This window comes from Puma concolor, chromosome A3 (assembly GCF_028749965.1).
Source record: "Puma concolor isolate L17-30 chromosome A3, mPumCon1.1.hap2, whole genome shotgun sequence".
Lineage (NCBI taxonomy): Eukaryota > Metazoa > Chordata > Mammalia > Carnivora > Felidae > Puma > Puma concolor.
This window is the reverse complement of record NC_141669.1, coordinates 127310671-127329730: the sequence shown is the minus strand read 5'-3', so window position 1 is coordinate 127329730 and position 19060 is coordinate 127310671. Positions and strand designations below refer to the sequence as shown.

The 19060-nt window shown below is 49.2% G+C and overlaps 1 protein-coding gene across 3 annotated transcripts in view; it reads right to left on the bottom strand.

Moving 5' to 3' along the window:
- Nucleotides 1–19060, bottom strand: part of EYA2 (EYA transcriptional coactivator and phosphatase 2) — a 264061-nt gene that overhangs the window by 45802 nt on the left and 199199 nt on the right. The gene's annotated exons all lie outside the window — the stretch shown is intronic.

Below are 19060 nucleotides of genomic sequence, written 5' to 3'. Positions count from 1 at the left end.
AAAGATGAGCACACAAACTAAACCCCATTATGGTCCATCCATACCCTGGAAACCTAGCCCACTTGATTGAAAAAGTGAAGTCATGCTAGAATTACTTGAATCTACCTCCAAGGTATTAAGTAACAAAAGCAGATCGCACCACGTTATGTGTGAAACCCAACTGTGCAATGAAGGGTCCCTTCTTTCTCCCTCCCTCTCTTTTCTATGCACGTGCTATGGTAGACTGCATTACTGATCACCCATATTTGGGGTCCCTTCCTGGGGAGCTTTGCCCTGTAGGAGGGGGATCCTCACTGGGGGTTGGTACCCTACCCCCACGGGCCCAATCTGGCCTGCTGCCTGTTTGTGTATGGCTTATGAGCTAAGAATAACTTTTTACATTAAAAAAATATATATGTTTACTTATTCGAGAGAGAGAGAGAGCGCGCATGTGCGTGGACGAGTGGGGGAGGGGCAGAGAGTGGGAGACAGAGGGTCCGAATCAGCCTCCGTGCTGACAGTGGTGAGCCTGATGAGGGGCTTGAACTCACGAACTGCGAGATCATGACCTGAGCTGAAGTCGGATGCTCAACCGGCTGAGCCACCCGGGCACCCTGACTTTTTTTTTTTTTTTACATTTTTATTTTTATTTAAAAAAATTTTTTTTTCAACTTTTTTTTTTTTATTTTTTTTTTATTTTTGGGACAGAGAGAGACAGAGCATGAACGGGGGAGGGGCAGAGAGAGAGGGAGACACAGAATCGGAAACAGGCTCCAGTCTCTGAGCCATCAGCCCAGAGCCCGACGCGGGGCTCGAACTCACGGACCGCGAGATCGTGACCTGGCTGAAGTCGGACGCTTAACCGACTGCGCCACCCAGGCGCCCCTTTTTTTTACATTTTTAAACAGTGTATTATTGTCTGTGGTTGCTTTTGCGTTTTGAAGGCAGAGGTGAGCAGGAGCCACACAGCCCCAGTGTCCTGTAGAGACTGAAATATTTACTATCTGACCCTTTGCAGGAAAAGTCTGCCAGCCCCTGATATATACCCTCCCTGTTGAACTTAGATGTGGCCATGTGACTTGTGTCGGCAGAAGTCATGCTTCAGCTGTGGTCAGAAGCTTTCAGAGTGAGTGAATGGTTGGTCAGGCTCTCTCTTCCCAGTTCACAAGACTAAATGTTCCAGAGGCAAGATAATGTGGGTCAGAGCTGCAGCAGATCAGGATGGGCATGAAAGAGAAGTAGACGAGATTCGGGGGATGTTTGTTACTGCAGCATAACCTCACCCATCCCAACTGATGCACATGAAAAATACTTGGCACAATGGTTCTCAGCTCTGGCTGCACGCCGTCATGATTGAGAGCATTCAAAAATCCTGATGCTCAAGGCCCCACCGCAGACCAATCAAATCAGAATTTCTGAGGGTGGGGTCCAGGCATCAGGGATGTTTAAAGCTCCCTACCCGATTTCAACATGCAGCCAAGGTTGAGAACCACTGGTCTGAAAGGATCTACAACACTTAGTGATATTCCTGGTTCGTATCTATTAAGTGCTTTCTCTGTGCCACTTTACAAATGAATCCATTTAATTCCCACAAAGACTTAGGGGTTGAGCATTATTATCTTCCCATTTTACAGATGAGAAAACGGAGGCCCCAAACGGTTGGGCAACTTGCTCAAGGCCCGGCAGCTGGTGGAGTGCGGGGATTTGAACCCACGTCGTGTGGCCCCAGACCAAAACTGCTTCTGAGGAGGGCTTGGAGGGGCGGGGGTTGAAGGAGGCATGCAGGGGACCTTGTGCTGCCTGTCACTCCATACACTTCTTTTCCTGTTTGCATTTTTCCCCGGGCGGCTGTCTGACCTCTATTATAAAAAATAAATAATTAACGACGTAAACCCTTCTTGACCCTTAAAGAAAAAGGGAAAAACATGTCGCTGGTGACGTCAGCTTCACACACACAACTGTGAAGAATCAAGCCCAGGAACGCAGCCATTAGGTGAAACACCTCATTAGGGCCCCCAAAGCCAAAGCTTAGCACTCTGGGTCCTGGCTGGAAGGCGGCGGGGTAGAGCGCTCAGTGAAAAATGAAGGGAAGATAAGGAAAACAAACGTTTCAGGGCCAAGCAGGGAATCGTTCTGTGACCCGGGAAAGGACTTTGGGGGGGCTTCCACGCATGACTCATCCCCGAACCATTTTACCTCTGCACAATTGCACATTCCTTCTTGGCAAGGCTGTGCACCTAACCACGGATGACCAGCCCGCAGCACGCTAGACAAGAAGGGAGAAGCTGCCATCCACACTCAGCTGCTAAAAGGATTTATGTAGAAAAACGTCAACTCCCAGGCCAGCACATAAAACAGGAAAAGTAATTATTGTATGCGGAAGGGTCTGTCTGTGAAAAGTATTTTGTATGGTTAGACGAAGGCAAATACTCAGTATCGATAAAGCTGGAATTGTGTCTTATCGATACTGGCAGGATGTGGAGAGAAAATCTGCATGTGTGCGATGGGGGCTGGGGCGAGAAAAGAGGGCTCAATTCTCATCTTCTAGCTTGGGAGGCCAGGGAGCATGCCTAAAACAGGAAAAAAAAAAAAATTAAGGAGTGGTACCATAAGCAGGCTACTCAGAAATTTGGAGGTAAATACCAAAAGAATCAGCAAGAGTGGAAAGTTGTGGCCTCTGGGCAGAAAGAAATGGTGTGGTGGGGTCCACTGAGGACTGCTGCTTCTCATGACACTTTTCTTTGTAGAACTATATGAGTTTTCAACTATATGCGTGTATTTCCTGGATTAAAAAAAAAAAAACTAAATAAAAGGGAACGTGGGGCACCTGGGTGGCTCAGTCGGTTGAGCGTCCGACTCTCGGTCTCAGTTCAGGTCAGGATCTCGGTGTTCGGTTTGTGAGTTGGGGTTCCTCGCAGAGCCTGCTTGGGATTCTTTCTCTCTCCTTCTCTCTCTGCCCCTCCCCTGCTCACATGCTCTCTCTCTCAAAATAAATAAATGAACTTAAAAAAAAAATAAAAGGGAACATACTTAGTAATTCCACTTGTCATTGTCTACTCTAGAGAAAGGCCATACCTATGAACAAGACAGAGTTTTTTGTAAATAGCAAAAGATTGAACAATTTAGCTGTCCGGCCAAAGGTTACTAGAAATGTAAGCTGCGGTATATTCATTTGGTGGAAAACTAAATTCAATGGAAAGAAATGAACCACATCTCTGCATATTAACATGGACACACCCCCCCCCATAATACTGAGTGAAAGCAACAGTTTTCTGAAAGTTATATACTGCATTAGTTATTAGCATTTACTAGAAACACATAAAATGCTACTGCATATTTTCCATAGGCACTTCTATATTTATAAATATCTGAAAGGATGTACCAGAATCCTAACAGTTAATTACTTCTGGAAGGCAGAGAGGAGGGGACAGGAATTAAAGGTAAGAATGAAAGTAAATTTTAACATGAGCTACAATATTCTAAAATGTTTTGAAAGAGAAAGGATTCACATACAGTGTAATTAAAAATTAAAACAAAATTAAAAAAAAAACTTTTTTAACCTTTATTTGTTTTTGTGAGACAAGAGAGAGACATATAGCGCCAGTGGGGGAGGGGCAGAGAGAGAGGGAGACACCGAATCCCGAACAGGCTCCAGGCTCTGAGCTGTCAGCACAGAGCCCGACGCGGGGCTCGAACCCATGAACCGCGAGATCCTGACTCGAGCCGAAGTAGGACGCTCAACCGACTGAGCCACCCAGGCGCCCCTAAAACACCCAAATGTTTCTGAGGAGAACCTTTAGGATACCAGCTATTCCTTGATAAGTCTCCTTGTTTCAGATTTTCCTAAAATCTGCTTGGATGCTGCCTGGAGATTGTTTTGAACTCCGCTGGTGGGACCTCTTTCCCATGAATTTGATAAAAACTAGGGGCTCAGGGGTAGAAAAGTCTGGAATAACCCAAGAGAAGCACAACTGTTAAGTAACACAGAATGTGACCCTGGGCCAGACCACTTTATCCAAGTAGAAAACGTTCTTCCAGGATTGCAAAGACTGAGAAACTAAAAAAAATTGGTGGAGACTCAGCATTAATGAGTGTGAAACACGTCCGGAGTGGCTGAATACGTCCCTCATACGCTCCACAAACATACCACCCTGGTCTGTTGGCTTCGGTCACTCTGTGCGGCTTGGAGGGGGATCCTCTGATCTAGCACGTCTCCTTGGCAAACAAGGCCTACAATATGGAAGCCTTTGTGCCATGTTCTTCAGCTCCTAACAGGCCACTGACCCATTCAAACCTGCTCTGGTCCCTCTGCCACCCTGGGAAGCAGTGAGGTTTAAATGAGCTAGCACATGGGGACACGCAGCCTGGTATACAGCAGGCACTCCATAAGCACTCGTCATTGTCAAAATCCCCCAATCGACTTCCTCGAACCCTTAAGCAAAGAACCTGTTTCTGTGAACCCAGCAGAAACACCCTGAATCGGATGACATTTTATGAAAACCACTTTTTTAAAAAAAAGTTTTTTTAAATGCTTATTTATTTTTGAGAGTGAGAGAGACAGAGTGCGAGTGGGAGAGGGGCAGAGAGAAAGACACAGAATCTCAAGCGGGCTCTAGGTTCCAAGCTGTCAGCACAGGGCCTGATGCGGGGCTCGAACCCACGCACCATGAGATGGTGACCTGAGCCGAAGTAGGATACGTAACCTACTGAGCCACCCAGGTGCCCCCAAAACCACTTTTTAAAAAAAGATTTTTTTTTAATGTTTATTTATTTTTGAGAGAGGCAGACTACAAGTGAGGGAGGGGCAGAGAGAGAGAGGGAGACACAGAACCAGAAGCAGGCTCCAGGCTCCGAGCTGTCAGCACAGAGCACGATGCGGGGCTCGAACTCACGGACCATGAGATCATGACCTGAGCCGAAGTCGGATGCTTAACCGACTGAGCCACCCAGGGGCCCCCTGAAAACCATTCTTAATCACTACATACTCTTTGGATTAAAAAAAGTCGGCTTGCTTAGGTTAATGTCCTAAATAAGCAACAGCAGAAACAGATTGTTTTTTAAAAATGATCCATTTAAACCAGAAGGGAGAACCGAGAAAAGGGATTTTTTTTTTTTTTTTCCAAAACAGGCTTCAGTTCGTACCTTGTCCACCAAAGGACCGTGGTGGGGGCTGGCGGGGCTGGGTGGATGGAACGTCATCTTTGTTAGACTTCAGAGTTTGGGGCTGGTTCTCTCCCACGGAAGGCACAAATCAAAGGCCCTGCGGATTTTCTCAATGTGTTCTAATGACCTAGCAGATTTCCCAGGGTTCACATTAGACATGGAGGGCTGGGCTATGCGCGTGTTCATTCAGGGGGCTGACGCGGGGGCTCCACGCCTTGGCATCCGGCTTCGAGGCAGATGTTGTGGGCCTGGACGCAGCTTGGAAACTTAATTATTACGCATTCTTGGGGAAGGTCTCTAATGAGAGGCGGATGGTGGGGACTTTCTCCACGAGGGCTGGTTTAAGACCTGCCTCGTGGGGGTGCCTGGGTGGCTCAGTCCGTTAAACGTCTGACTCTTGATTTCGGCTCAGGTCATGATCTCACGGTTTGTGAGTTTGAGCCCCGCGCTGGGCGCTCTCCTGTCAGCACAGAGCCTGCTTCGGATCCTCTGCGCCAACCCCCCCACCTCTATCTGCCCTTCCCCACCCCATGCTTTCTCTCTAAAATAAATAAACATAAAAAAAAAAAAACAGTAGTTGTTTTCTACCAAGTGTCTCCATCGTGCCCACATTTACAAGCTTCTCATTTTAAGCCACATTCTTGGAGGTCTAATTCCCAATCCCTATAGATTAGGAAGCAGCATTTTCATTTCAAAAGGAGCCCAAGTTTTGTTTGTTTGTTTGTTTGTTTTTTACCAAAAAGTTGTTTAAGTGAATCGCAACTCCGCTATAGAATTCCCTTCCCTGAGCTTCCATGTTTTCTGCTTTAAGAGTGTAGCATTTTTAGGGGCGCCTGGGTGGCTCAGTTGGTTAAGCTTCTGATTTGAGTTCAGGTCATGATCTCACAGTTCGTGAGTTTGAGCCCCACGTCGGGTTCTGTGCTGACAGCCCGGAGCCTGGAGCCTGCCTCGGATTCTGTGTCTCCCTCTCTCTCTGCCCCTCCCCAACTCACACTCTGTCTCTGCCTCTCAAAAATAAATAAAAACATTACAAAAAAAAAAAAAAGTGTAGCGCTTTTGTCATAGATAGTTCCAATGGGTGCTTATTTATTTACTAAATGTTTTTATTTATTTTTGGGAGAGAGAGACAGAATCCGAAGCAGGCTCCAGGCTCTGAGCTGTCAGCACAGAGCCCGACACGGGGCTCGGACTCACAAACCATGAGATCATGACCTGAGCCAAAGTTGGACACTTAACTGACTGAGCCACCCAGGTGCCCTGGTTCCAATAGGTGTTTAATTCAAAGAAGTGAGATCCATACTTTTTTTTTTTTAAGAGAGAGAGGTGCATGAGGTGGGGAGAGGGGCCAAAGGAGAGAGAGAGAGAGAGAATCCCGAGCAGGCAGAGCCTGATGTGGGGCTTGATTCCATGACCCTGGGATCATGACCTGAACTGAAATCAAAGAATTGGACGCTTAACCCACTGAGCCACCCAGGTGCCCCGACCCACACACTATTTATCTGGAATCACAACAACCCTTTGAACAAAAGGAAGGCACAGCCTCATCTTGTCCTGATGCCTTAGGTGACTCTGGTCCTTTGGGTTCTTTCACAGCTCACTCAGTAATAATAGTAATAACTGACCTTTGAGTGCTTTGGGGTAGAGGCAAAGAGAGCGGGCTCTCAGCCAAACTGCTTATGAACAAGGCCAGTTCTACCGCTCACCAGCTAAATGACCTTGTCCAAGTCATTTCACTTCTTGTGTGCCTCCGTTTGTTATCTGCAAGATGGGTCGTTAGAGAGAGCAAATGGGGTTTTCAAAGTGCAGGTTATAATCCCTTTAGTGAAAGCTGACTTTAAAGACCAGCATTAAAAAGGAAAAAAAAAAAAAAAAAAGAATGGAAGAAATACAAGAGAATCTGTGGCCCCCTGTCTGTTTTTGTAAATAAAGTTTTATTGGAACACAGCAGTGCCCATTTGTTCACTTAGTGTTTATGGCTGCTTCCGTGCTACAGTGGCAGAGTTGGTAGTCACCACGGGGCCTAGCCTAAAGCCTAAAATATTTATTATATCTTTATAGAAAAAGTTTGCCAATCCCTAGAATAGACAACAAAAAATCAGAGCATGTCATATACAGTAATGGTGAGCTTCTATTTCGGGTGGAGTGTTTGTGTGTGTGCGTGTTTGAGACAGAAGGGGCGAGAAACAGAGAGAGGAGAGAGAGAGAGAGAGAGAGAGAGAGACGGAGGTGGGTCACGGTATAAAGCGCATTTCTTCCTGAGGCAGCTTTGTGACTAGAACTCGGGTCCGATCTGACACCAGATTCCACAATCCTCCGGTTATGCCATGATGCCCGTTACGGCTTCCGTGCTCTGAGGACGTGTCTGCCTTCCGTGGTTCAGCTGCATGACTGGGACGAAGTGTGATGTCGCTCCTGGAATATCCAGATGTGCCAGGCCCAGCAACTGGTGGTCTCTGTTTGAGCTGAGCCGTTTCGTGGGTTTCCCTTGGGGTCCCTGCTGTGAAGATTTGGAGGCTGTGTGCGCAGGAAAGGGTTAACTTCGGCAAGTGTTGCCGGAACCCTGCGCATTCCTCCGGTCTGTCTTCCAGACTGGTCCTTGCTGGGCTGGCTCCCCACAGAGGAGCTCTGAGTCCTTGGGCCAGGCAGTCCTGGCTGATCAGACGGTTTATGCTAACAATGGGATCACGGTGAATGCCTGCTTTTGTTCTGCGGGGCTGGAGTCTTGAGTGGCTGTGGTGCCGTGAGCCTACAGCAGGGGCCCCAGGAAGCCCCTGGACACCAGGGCTCGGGGGAGCTTCACTGCTTGGTGACTCTTGGCACATCAGTGCTGGCAGAGTCACCTGAGCTCCACGCGAGAGGACGTCCGGAAGGCGGTGCCTACGTTCTCCCGGATTTTATCCCACGTGCCTTTTCCCTTTGCTGATTTTAATCTGTATTCTTTCACTGCAATAAACTGTAACTGTGAATATAACAGCTTTTCTGAGTCCTGTGGGTCCTTCTAGCAGCTCATCGAGCCCGAGGGTGGTCCTGGGGGCCCCCACCACAGGGCCTTTATTAGACACTTTGAAAAAACACCAACCGGTTAAGGGGCAGCATGATATTGTGGAGATACCTGATCTCTCTGGGAATGAACTTTCGTGTCTGTAAATAAGCAGTTATTAATTTTGAGTAAAAATAATACCCATATTGGCCTCCTAGAATGATTTTGTAACCCAGGCCTGGCCAGAACCAGAGAGACTCGTTCAGGGATGGTTATGTGGCCAGTGGGAGCCGCTGAGATCTGGCCCCGGGACTTTAGCTGTAACCACCGGGAAAAAGGCACTTCTTACCCCCGGTGAGCTGGTGGAACCTGAGCTGGGGGATGCCGGCAGGGCCTCCGTGACGACGCACACAGATTCAGACAAAATTATTTGGTGACTGGATCCCACTGTTCCTGAAGTCTACTTCTGGGCATTCTGGTTACAGGAGCAGATCAATTTCCCTTTTTGGCCTAAACTGACGTGTGTTGAGTGTTCATCACTTAGAATCCAAAATTCTTGGCCCCGCTTGCCACCTCCCCACGACTGTGGGGAAATTGGGTGTTTCCAACACGGCCAGGGTCCGGTGGGCAAGTTCAAGTGATTCTGCGCGTCTTTTTTCCGATTTTTAAAATGTTTATTTATTTTGAGACAGAGAGAGAGAGAGAGAGAGAGAGAGAGAGAGAGAGAGAGAGAGTGCGTGCATGCACACGCACGAGTGGGGGAGAGGCAGGGAGAGAGAGAGGGAGAGAGAGAATCCCAAGCAGGCTCTGCACGGGAGGCTCTGTCCCACGACCTGTGAGATCATGACCTGAGCCGAAAGCAAGAGCCAGACGCTTAACCGGCTGAGCCACTCAGGTGCCCCTAATTCTACACATTTTCACAACGACCCAGTTTTGCACCTCTGACAGCCCCTCCCCAAGGGGGTATAAATCAAGGTCCCGGTTATTATCTGGTCTTACAGCATCAATTCCTCCTTCACACAAGCACTGCCTAATGAGGCAAACGGCCACCACACGTTGCCTCCACCCGCACAAGGTGCCCACGCCAGCGGCCACAGGCAAGGCGCTCCACGAAGCAAAACCACTGAGAGCATCCATCATGGAGTTAGTGGGACCCGAGTTCAAATCCTGGGGGCTGCCATTCCTTAGGGATGTGACCTTGGATGACATGTTCACCCTCCCTGGGCCTCAGTTTCCTTACCCGAATACAAACAGTGAGCTCCTCCCAGGGCTCCTACAGGATAACGCATGTGCTATGACCTGCTCCTGGTGCTTGGGTATTATTAGCAAAAAGCAGCAGGGGCCAGAATCTTCCATCAGAAAACGTTCCCTGCTTGGAAATTCCTGTGCAATAGTTTAACCTGGTATTTCCCAAACCATGGCCGTTCTCGTAACACCTTTGCAGGTTGTGTCGCACCGCAGAGGAATGGGGTTCATGTTTGCCTTTAATTCAGTTACCCGTCCCCGCTTTTTTTTTTTTTTAACTTAAATGCATTTAATTTGGAAACAAGCTTGTTATCATGATGTAAACGGCAAATCCGTTCCACTCACTGTAACCGGAAGGTAAGCAGAAATATCAGGTCCCTGGGGCTGCCTTTTTCAGCCTGCCCTCCCTGGTCCCCCACCCTCCCACCCCAACTTCTTCCTTCTGTCCTCATATCTCCTACTACACGCTCCTATCTCCTGCCTCCCTCTTGGAATGGCCCTTGTGATCACACCTGCCACAGAAGGTAAGAGTCCCAGGTCCTGGGGACGGGGGCGCAGACATCTTTCAGGGGCCACTGGTCTGCCTTCCACATCAAGCAATGACAAAATTACAACTGGCTGCTCTTCTGGGTACCTCATCATCTCATGCACCAAGTTGTGATTCTCAAGAAACAAAGGTGAACTGGGTATCTTGTTACTCAGGACCAACCTCTTTCAACCACAATGAGTTTATGTTAACGAGCTGACTTTTGGAAAGCGCCTAAACAGGGGGGCTGGGTTGCCAGGGGCACCAACTAGCGGTTAGAGGGCCTCCAGGGAGAGGCTAGAGGTTGAGTCCAATCACTAATGGCCAAGGATGTAATCAATCAAGGCGATGTGATGAACCCTCCATAAAAACCCAGTTCTTCTATTAGCACAGGCTGGCTCCAGATTTTCTTCTCCTAAGGGCAAATCTTCTTAAAAATTTAATTTGAGAGGGGCGCCCGGGTGGCTCAGTCGGTTGAGCGCCCGACTTCGCCTCAGGTCATGATCTCACCGCTTGTGGGTTCGAGCCCCACATCAGGCTCTGTGCTGCCAGCTCAGAGCCTGGAGCCTGCTTTGGAGTCTGTGTCCCCCTCTCTCTCTGCCCCTCCCTCGCTCATGCTCTCTCTCTCTCTCTCTCTCTCTCAAGAATAAATAATAAAAAATAATAAAAAAATTATTTTGAGAGAGAGTGAGAAAGAGAGAGAGAGAGAGCGCGTGTGCAAGTGTGGGAGGGAGAGAGAGAATCCCAAGCAGGCTCTGCACTGTCAGCACAGGGCCCGATGTGGGGCTCAAACCCACAAACCACGAGATCATGATCTGAGATGAAACCAGGAGTCCGATGGTTAACTGACTGAGCCACCCAGGTGCCCCGAGCTATTTATTTTAAAAAGGGGGCTTGGAAAAAAGAAACAGAAAGGGCCTTTGGAAGGGGTGATAAAGCTGAAATCTGCTGTAGGACAATCTGGCAGCCGAGGCAGTGACCCAAATCCTGATGCCAAGGGCAGCGGCTCTACTGTCCCGACTGAGGGAGGGAAGCTGAAGAGACACCATTTTGGAAAGGCTCCACCTCTGCTGTGTCTCTGCCAGCCCCCCTTTCCTCACGTTCCGTATTTCACCACATCTGAGTAAACCCAAGAAGCTATGTTCCCACTCCAGGGGGAAGCATGAAAACGAGTCATTCTGAGTTTCGTCCTAGGCCCCCACACACCTCATACCATCTAAGATGAACCGAGCTCGAGGACGTTGGCTTCCAACAAATCTTGGTTGACACGGGCATCCCTACCCCTGCCTTCAGTGGCTTATGGAACACCGCCTATTGTTCACCTGACTCTCTGATGATCGGACTCCCACCCTGGATTCCTGAAGGAACATGTACCTTGGACTCCTTTCCAATGCAAACCCCTAACTCGCCTCTCCTTTTCTGAGTCTCCCGGATACACCGCCTGCTATGCTCTATCAGTCGTGCTATTCAGTTAATTCTGCTCTCGCTTCCTCCTAGCTCGTGTTTGATCTCTATCCTGCAGGAAGCCTAGAACTCTCCTGGCCCGTCCTGCGGGACCCCCTCTGGGTCCTTGGGCAGTTCACTCTCTGGCTGGGGGGTGTGGGGGGTGAGCAGAGCACCTGTGACTGTGATTCACAAATGCACCCTGAGAGCCCCAGGACTTCCTTTTGTCCTTACACCTGAATTTCCCGATTTCTTGCAAAGCGAGGGAGTAAGAGACATTTCCTCCAAATAATAATAATACTCATTACTAGAGCTTTCCTGCTTTTTGAATGCCTGCTACGGGCTAGGCCCCGTGCTTAGTGCTTTACCTTATTTCCAAGGGGTGTTTAGTTCCTCATCAAGAGGGGGAGATGCTGACGGAGGGAGGAAGAGCAAGTGTATCTGTGTGCTGGGCTATAGATAAAGACAGAGAGCTTCCTCTCTCCCCCACATCTGTGGTCTGCGAGGCAGCCAGAGGGCCCTCTTCAAGGCAAAAATCAGAGCGGTTGTCTTCATTTGAAATCCACCAGCTAACATCTTTCAGTGGCCACCGTCGACTTTTCCTCTCCAACCCACCTCTCTGCTCCCCGACCTTGCCAAGCCCGCGCCTGCCTCAGGGCCTTTGCACTCCTCCTTCCCCCAGGTGCTTTCATGGCCGGCTCCTTCGTGACATTCAGTTCCCACTTTCAGTACCAGACAGGCCTTCTCCGATCATTCCATCCAAAATAACCCAGATGCCAACCACCCCCGCCCCCCTCGCTCTGTATCTCTTACCCTGTTACTGTTTTTAATAGCATTTATCACCATCTGGGATGATCTTTCTTATTTATGATTTTTGGCGCTTCTCCCTCAACCAGAAGGCAAGCTCTGTGAGAGCTACTGCTATGGCCCCCGAGCCTGGAACACAGCCCAGTAAACAGCAGGTGCTCAGGTAAGTTATTTTTTAAACAAACGTACGATTGTACGTGAGATTTACACGCATTACCACATTTCCTCCTCAAATTATCTCTTCCCTGTTTTACAGATAAATCAAGATGCAAAGTGACAAAGTGACTTGTCCAGGGTCCCCCTGCTAATAAGCAGCAGAGCTGGGATTCAAACTCACGACTCTCCCCCCAAGAATCCAAAATCTTAAGCACTTAACGCATGGACCACATCTTCACAGGAATTAACATAAAGTATCTTATTCGGGGGAAGAGAGGCTTAAGGCACATTATAATCAGGTTTTTCTTTTTGTAAATGCCTGTTTTAAAACTGTCGATGTCTACTTTTAATGAAATAAATGGTCTGTGTAAGTAAATCACACTTGCAAAGTTAGGAGGAATGACAGGTAGCCGCTGTGTAAAAATCACAGCCCGACTCTTTCCTCGGGTCTCAGGCTGGCTTGCCTTTCTAATAACTGCTGGGCTCCAGAGAGGATAAAAGGAGGGCCCAGGGGTGGGAAAGGATCTCCCCTTATTGCCTCTGGGCATCTGTGCCTTTCATTTCCTGGACTTGATATGGAAAAGCAAAGTTCCCCGGTAAATCCCTCATTTCTGAGCTGCCCTCCTCCCCGCCCTGAGGGCCAGGCCTCGGGAACCAGACACCTTGGCGGAGATAGGAAATCAGATCACGTTAGCCCGCCCCTGACAGGCTCAGAATCCTTTCTTTGCCACCACCCCCGCCCCCCATCCTTTGGCAGCCCATAACTTTTTAGGATGTCATTGTAGGAGTCAGAACGGACCAGCTTTAGGGCCTCTTTAGAGGAGGGCCTCTTTAGAAGAGGACGGGGAAGTCCAGTCTTTGCTCCAAGCTGCTTGGATTCTGACATCCTTAAGTGCCAACCCCAGGTTCAGTCTCTGAGCCGACCCAGTCCCACATGCAGGGCCCCCCGGACTGCTGGCTTATCCTTCCTGCTCCAGACACATCTTTGCACTGTTCCCAGGGGAGGGAAGCCTTGGTGGCTCTAAAGAGGCATCTGGGGATTTCTGAATGCTTCTCGTAGCACGACGCTTCTCGGATGGTGAAATTAGTTAACCCTGCTTCGTGCTCCTCACGAAGCATTTTCTTTTCTTTAAATGCTTATTTTTTGAGAGAGAAAGAGAGAGAGACAGAGTGTAAGCAGGGGAGGGGCCGAGAGAGAGGGAGACACAGAATCCCGAACAGGCTTCAGGCTCTGACTATCAGCACAGAGCCTGACGCGGGGCTTGAACCCATGAACCTCGAGATCGTGACCTGAGCCGAAGTCGGCTGCTTAACCGACTGAGCCACCCAGGCGCCCCAGAGGCATTTTCTTAAAAAAACCTGTGTAGCAAATCGAGGTAGATGTCTGGGAACCTGGGAAGTGGTCTTCAAATATTCATGCAAAGTTCATCAATAGCTAATGCTTGGTTGAGAATTCTTAGTACCGTACATGAGTTTCTGAAAACCTTCTGGTAGCATGGTTAACAGTCAAAATCACTAAGATAATTAATTAACTTAATTAACTAATTATAAGCAATGTAAATGAGGGGTGCCTGGGTGACTCAGCTGGTTGAGCGTCCAGCTCTTAATTTCAGCTCAGGTCCTGATCTCATGGTTCGTGAGATCAAGCCCCGCATTGGGCTCTGTGCTGACAGTGCAGAGCCTGCTTGGGATTCTCGCTCTCTCCCTCTCCCTCTGGACTCCCCTTGCACACCCTCTCTCTTTCTCAAAATAAAAAATAAACTAAAAAAATAAAAGCAATGTAGGGACGCCTGGGTGGCTCAGTCGGTTGAGCGTCCGACTTGGGCTCAGGTCATGATCTCGCGGTCCGTGGGTTCAAGCCTCACGGCAGGCTCTGTGCTGACAGCTCAGAGCCTGGAGCCTGTTTCAGGTTCTGTGTCTCCCCCTTTCTCTGCCCCTCCCCCACCTGTGTCCACAGATCAGGGTTTTTCATCCTTGGTACTGCTGACATTTTGAGCCAGATCATGATTTGGCGTGGGGGGTGTCCCGTCCACTGCAGGGCACGGAGGGGTCCCCCCTGCCTCTAGATGCCGGTAACACCCCTCACCCAGTTGTGACAACCAAAAATGTCTCCAGACTTCGTCACATGCACCCGGGAGGCAAAATTACCCTCAGTAGAAAGCCACTGCTCGAAGTCATTAAAAAATAATGAAAAAACTCAGTCCTTGGTGTTTAGTCGATCAGCTTTGTATTTATACAGTGGGCAACCTTATTAGTGAAACTAGCTTTCTAACTAATGATGAGCTACATTCAATGAAAATCTCAGGGCACCAGGGTGGCTCGGTCAGTTGAAGTGTGACTCTTGAGTTCAGGTCACGATCCCAGGGTTTTAGGATCGAGCCCCGCACTGGGCCCCGTGCTGAGTGCGGAGCCTGCTTAAGATTCTCTCTCTCCCTCTGCCCCTCCCTCCCACTCTCTCTCTCTCTAAAATAAACTAAAACAAACAAACACACACACACACCATCTCAGTCTCCCAACAGTGAAAGGTGCCACTTTCCTGTCCCCAAGGGCAGTGTGATCCCATCACGGCAGCCAGACACCTGCCTGCAAATCTGTGTGTGACCGGGGCTCCTGCCCTCCCTAACTAGAAGGTGTGTGGCTTTGGGCACGTCACTGTGCCCGCTCCCTGTCTGGGTGTCGTGGGGGGTAACCACAGCACCTGTCTCCTAAAGTGATGAGGAGTCGGTGAGAGGACGCACGGAAAGCACTTCAGATGGGTGCCAAGGCTGGGGACACGCTCCCCCGGCAGGCAGGCTCATCCTTCTTATTCACAGAATCACTTCTCTGGGGCCTCACTGGCCACACCCAGCGTCGCCTCCGCTGTCACCTGAAGGGAAGGTGGGGGGGGAAGGCGGGGGGGGGGGGTGCCTAGGGTGGGAGCCTGGCCTGGCATTTTGTGGTCGAGGCCCTCCGTCATCACAGCAGACTGCCTCGAGCCAGGCCGGTGGCTGGCTGGGTACCCTGTCTGGGCTTGTAGACTTTTGTGGCAAAGGGCAGACCTGCCCACTCTGGAGACGGTTCACAAACACAGGCGACTTGCCACCTGCATCTGCCTTGCTTTTCTTCTGTGTGTGTGAGCCTGACATCCCAAACTTCAGGACAAGGCGCCTTGACACCTATTCTGGGACCTCTCCCCCACTTTTAAAGAAGAAAACCACAAACACACCAAACCAATCAAAGCCATCGCACCCTCCAAGCCAACTGGGCCTTTAAAAAAAAAAAACAAAAACAAACCACTGCCAAGTAGCTGTTTACAAGCTGAACAAATAATTACTCTGCCACAAGGCAGAAAAGTATTAATTAAAGCTATTCATTAAACCAGCCCCACTATTCTGTGGGGTTTATCTCGAGGAAGTGTCAGCCAGAGGTTAGGGACGGATTAGCACACAATGGAAGGCTTTGCCAGTGAAATCTCCTCCTTGTGGTTTGCTTCTAATAATCAAGTTGTCATTAAAGAAAGAATTTAATGATTTTAATTGGGTTTAATTACTTGGAAACTCCTGGAAAACAGATCAGCTTGTTTAAAAGAGAAAGACAAGAAAATGAGGGTTGTAGAGAAAAAAATAGTTTGATTCGCATGTTTAAACAGTGAAGTTTAAAAAAAAAAAAGCCTCAACAACTTGACTTCTTTGAGCAGTTCCACAGGAGAACACATAAAACAGAAAAGATCTTCTTAGCTCAGCAAAGGGGTCTATTTGTACTAACAAGAACGTTGCCCAAAGCACTGTAGGATAAACCCTGTCACCACTGAGTCACAAGAGCAGCCACACTGACTACAAATGCTTAAATCATGGTCAAATTGAAGAGAACAAAGGTGTCTAAACTGGTTCCTCTTTGGGAGTTTTAGCCAAGGACTCAGACTCCTTGGTTTGTTTTTATCCTTTGGAAAAAAATGTTCTTTCTGCTGGAGGTATCTGGCAACTTTTTTTTTTTTAATTTTTTTCTTAACCTGTTTGTTTATTTTTGAGAGACAAAGCACCAGCAGGGGAGGGGCAGAGGGAGAGGGAGACACAGAATCCGAAGCAGGTTCCAGGCCCTGAGCTGTCAGCACAGAGCCCGGCGCGGGGCTCGAACCCACGAACCATGAGATCATGACCTGAGCCGAAGTCAGCCGCTTAACTGACTGAGCCACCCAGGTGCCCCGGGATCTAGCAGCCTTTAAAGCGTTTTTCTCTGGGATGTAAATTCAAAGGCAAAAAATTAGAAGTGGATCTGGAGGTCCTGGACGGAGCAGGGGGCCCGTCGTCCTGATCTGCCCAAATTGAGGGGTTTCCTGGGACTTGGGACTCTGAGTGCTAAAACTGGAAGGGTTCTGGAAGGATCCTACGAGTCAGTCACCCTAAGGTCAGTGAGCCACTGTCCGGGACCAAGGGCCATCTGATGGCATGGGAGACCAGCGCGTTTCTGGAAGTTCACGCGAGTTAGATCAGGGCCGGCCACCAAGCAAGTGCCTACTGCCTCTGTGCACCAGCGACGCGTCCTCGACGCTGGGCGTCTTCGTCTTATTATAATTAGCAGTGACCATGCTGCTTCAGCGTATCGTCCACCCAGAGGACATTCTTATACAACCAGCCACGTGCTTCTAAAGACGCGGTTCTTCAAAAGACATTTATTCATCTGTTCATCATTATTTTTATTAAGATATTTACTGTTCACTTATTCTATAGACTGTTTGCTACGTAGCAGGCTCAGTGCCAAGCGCTTCTCATGTATTAACTCATTTAACCCTCCCCAGGGATGCTATGACGTATTACTGATACTATACTCAGGCTACGGTGGTGGAAACTGAGGCACAGGGAGGCAGAATGACTTGCCTGAGGTCACATGGCTAGGGAGTAGAGCTGGCTTTGAACTTGAGCCGTCTGGCTCAAGAGCCCATGTTCTAGACCAGAGGCGAACTTTTCTAGACCAGGTGGCCTTTTCTATAAAGGGCCAGATAGCAAGTATTTTAGGCTCTGTGGCCCATAGGGTCTCTATCATGTCTCAACTCTGCTGCTGCAGCACAAAAGAAGCTTTTGCCAATATATAAATGGATGGGCATGGCTGCGTTCCAATAAAACTTTATGTGAAAACACAAAACAAAACAAAACAGGGGGGAACCGGCTTTGGCCCACGGGATGGATACAGTTTGCCAAAGAAAATGAAACACGAAGATGTGCTGGAGGGTGAGGGAGGAAGAGAGAGAGCAGGACAGACTGACTGTGCCTGTGCGTGTTTGGGGGAGGCTGCTAGAGGTGGGGTGGGCAGGGGGGTCTCTCTGAGGAGCTGAGGGAAGACCCGAATGAAGCGAGGGAGCTGGCCACGGGGCGCTTAGGTAGCAGGAACAGCAAGTGCAAAGGCCATGGGGCAGGACCAAGCTCTGTGTTGGAGAAGCAGAAAGAAGGCCGTGGAGACAGGACCCAGCTCGAGGATGGTCTGCCCCGATCCCACCTTTTTCTCCCCTGCCACTCAGCCCTAGAGCATGTGACATTGGCTGTTTGGACCGTCCTCTCTCAGCCCAAAGGTTTCCTTTGTGTCAAGGATCAGGAAAGCGAGGGCGTTTGGCATGAGCCGATACTGGCATCGTTTCGGTCTGCAGAGAGGCTACCCATCTTACAAACACTGATGGTACATGTCCTGGTGTGACCAACAATGCTAAGCATCCTACCCACCCTGCACCCCGCACCCCCCCCCCCCCCCCAAAGAGCAGGAGGACGGTAGGAGCGAACAAACAACTGTTTTGAGTAGCAAAATCGATTTCCCCTTAAATGGTGACAGAGCACTCGGCATACTGTCATCCGGACTCCCAGCACCTACAGAGGCCCTGAGAAGCAGCTGGAAGTCCTCCATCAGGACACAGGGTTCCTCTTCCCCCACACCCCAGCTTAGCTGTCAAGATGCAGCATTGTTGAGAGTGACAGAAACTCACTCATCCATCCTATCATTTATTCCTCAAATATTTACTGAGTGTCTTTTATGTGCCAGGTACTGTTCCAGGCATTGGGGTACACCGGCAAGCAAAATAGCTATAGAAATGAACAAAACAAGGTTTGTAGTACGTTTGATGGCAGGGATGCCGTGTACGGCCGCACAGGTTGTGCACTGCATAACTCTAGGGGCACCATTCACACATACCGCCATGAAAGTGGCGCCTCCCAGCGCTGAGCAGTGTACACTCTGTGCTTCCGCCAGGCAGTGGTAAATGCTACAGAAAAAAATAGAGCAAAGAATCCGCGTCATGTATGTGGACTATGTAGGAGGTGTGGCAATTTCATACAATGGTTAAGGAGGTTCCTGCTGAGAAGATGGCATTTGAGCAGATTTTCAGGAGGAGAGGGAGGAAGCCGTGGGGGAAGAGGAGCATTTCAGATAAAGAGAACAAAGTGTTCAAAGGCCCTAAGGTGGGAGTGTGTCTGGCAGGTCTGACTACCACTGGGGAGGCCAGTGTGGCTGGGCTAGAGTCGGGGAGGGGAGGAGTACTAAAAGAGAGCACACAGCCCACCTTCTGGCAACAGCATCAGGAGTGATTCTGGGGGAGCCAGACTTTCACCATGCCCTGTCTGTGTAGTTGTGAGGGAGCTAACCCCACCAACCCCCGGGATGACTGGTTCAAGCCAGGTCAAGGACAGCTCTGTCCGCGACTTGGTTGGAACTACTGACCAAGAGATAGTCCATTCACCGGGGTTACTGAGCTGGTAGAATGTTGGTCTTATGCTGCTATGGGCTACTTTTGCCACCACAAA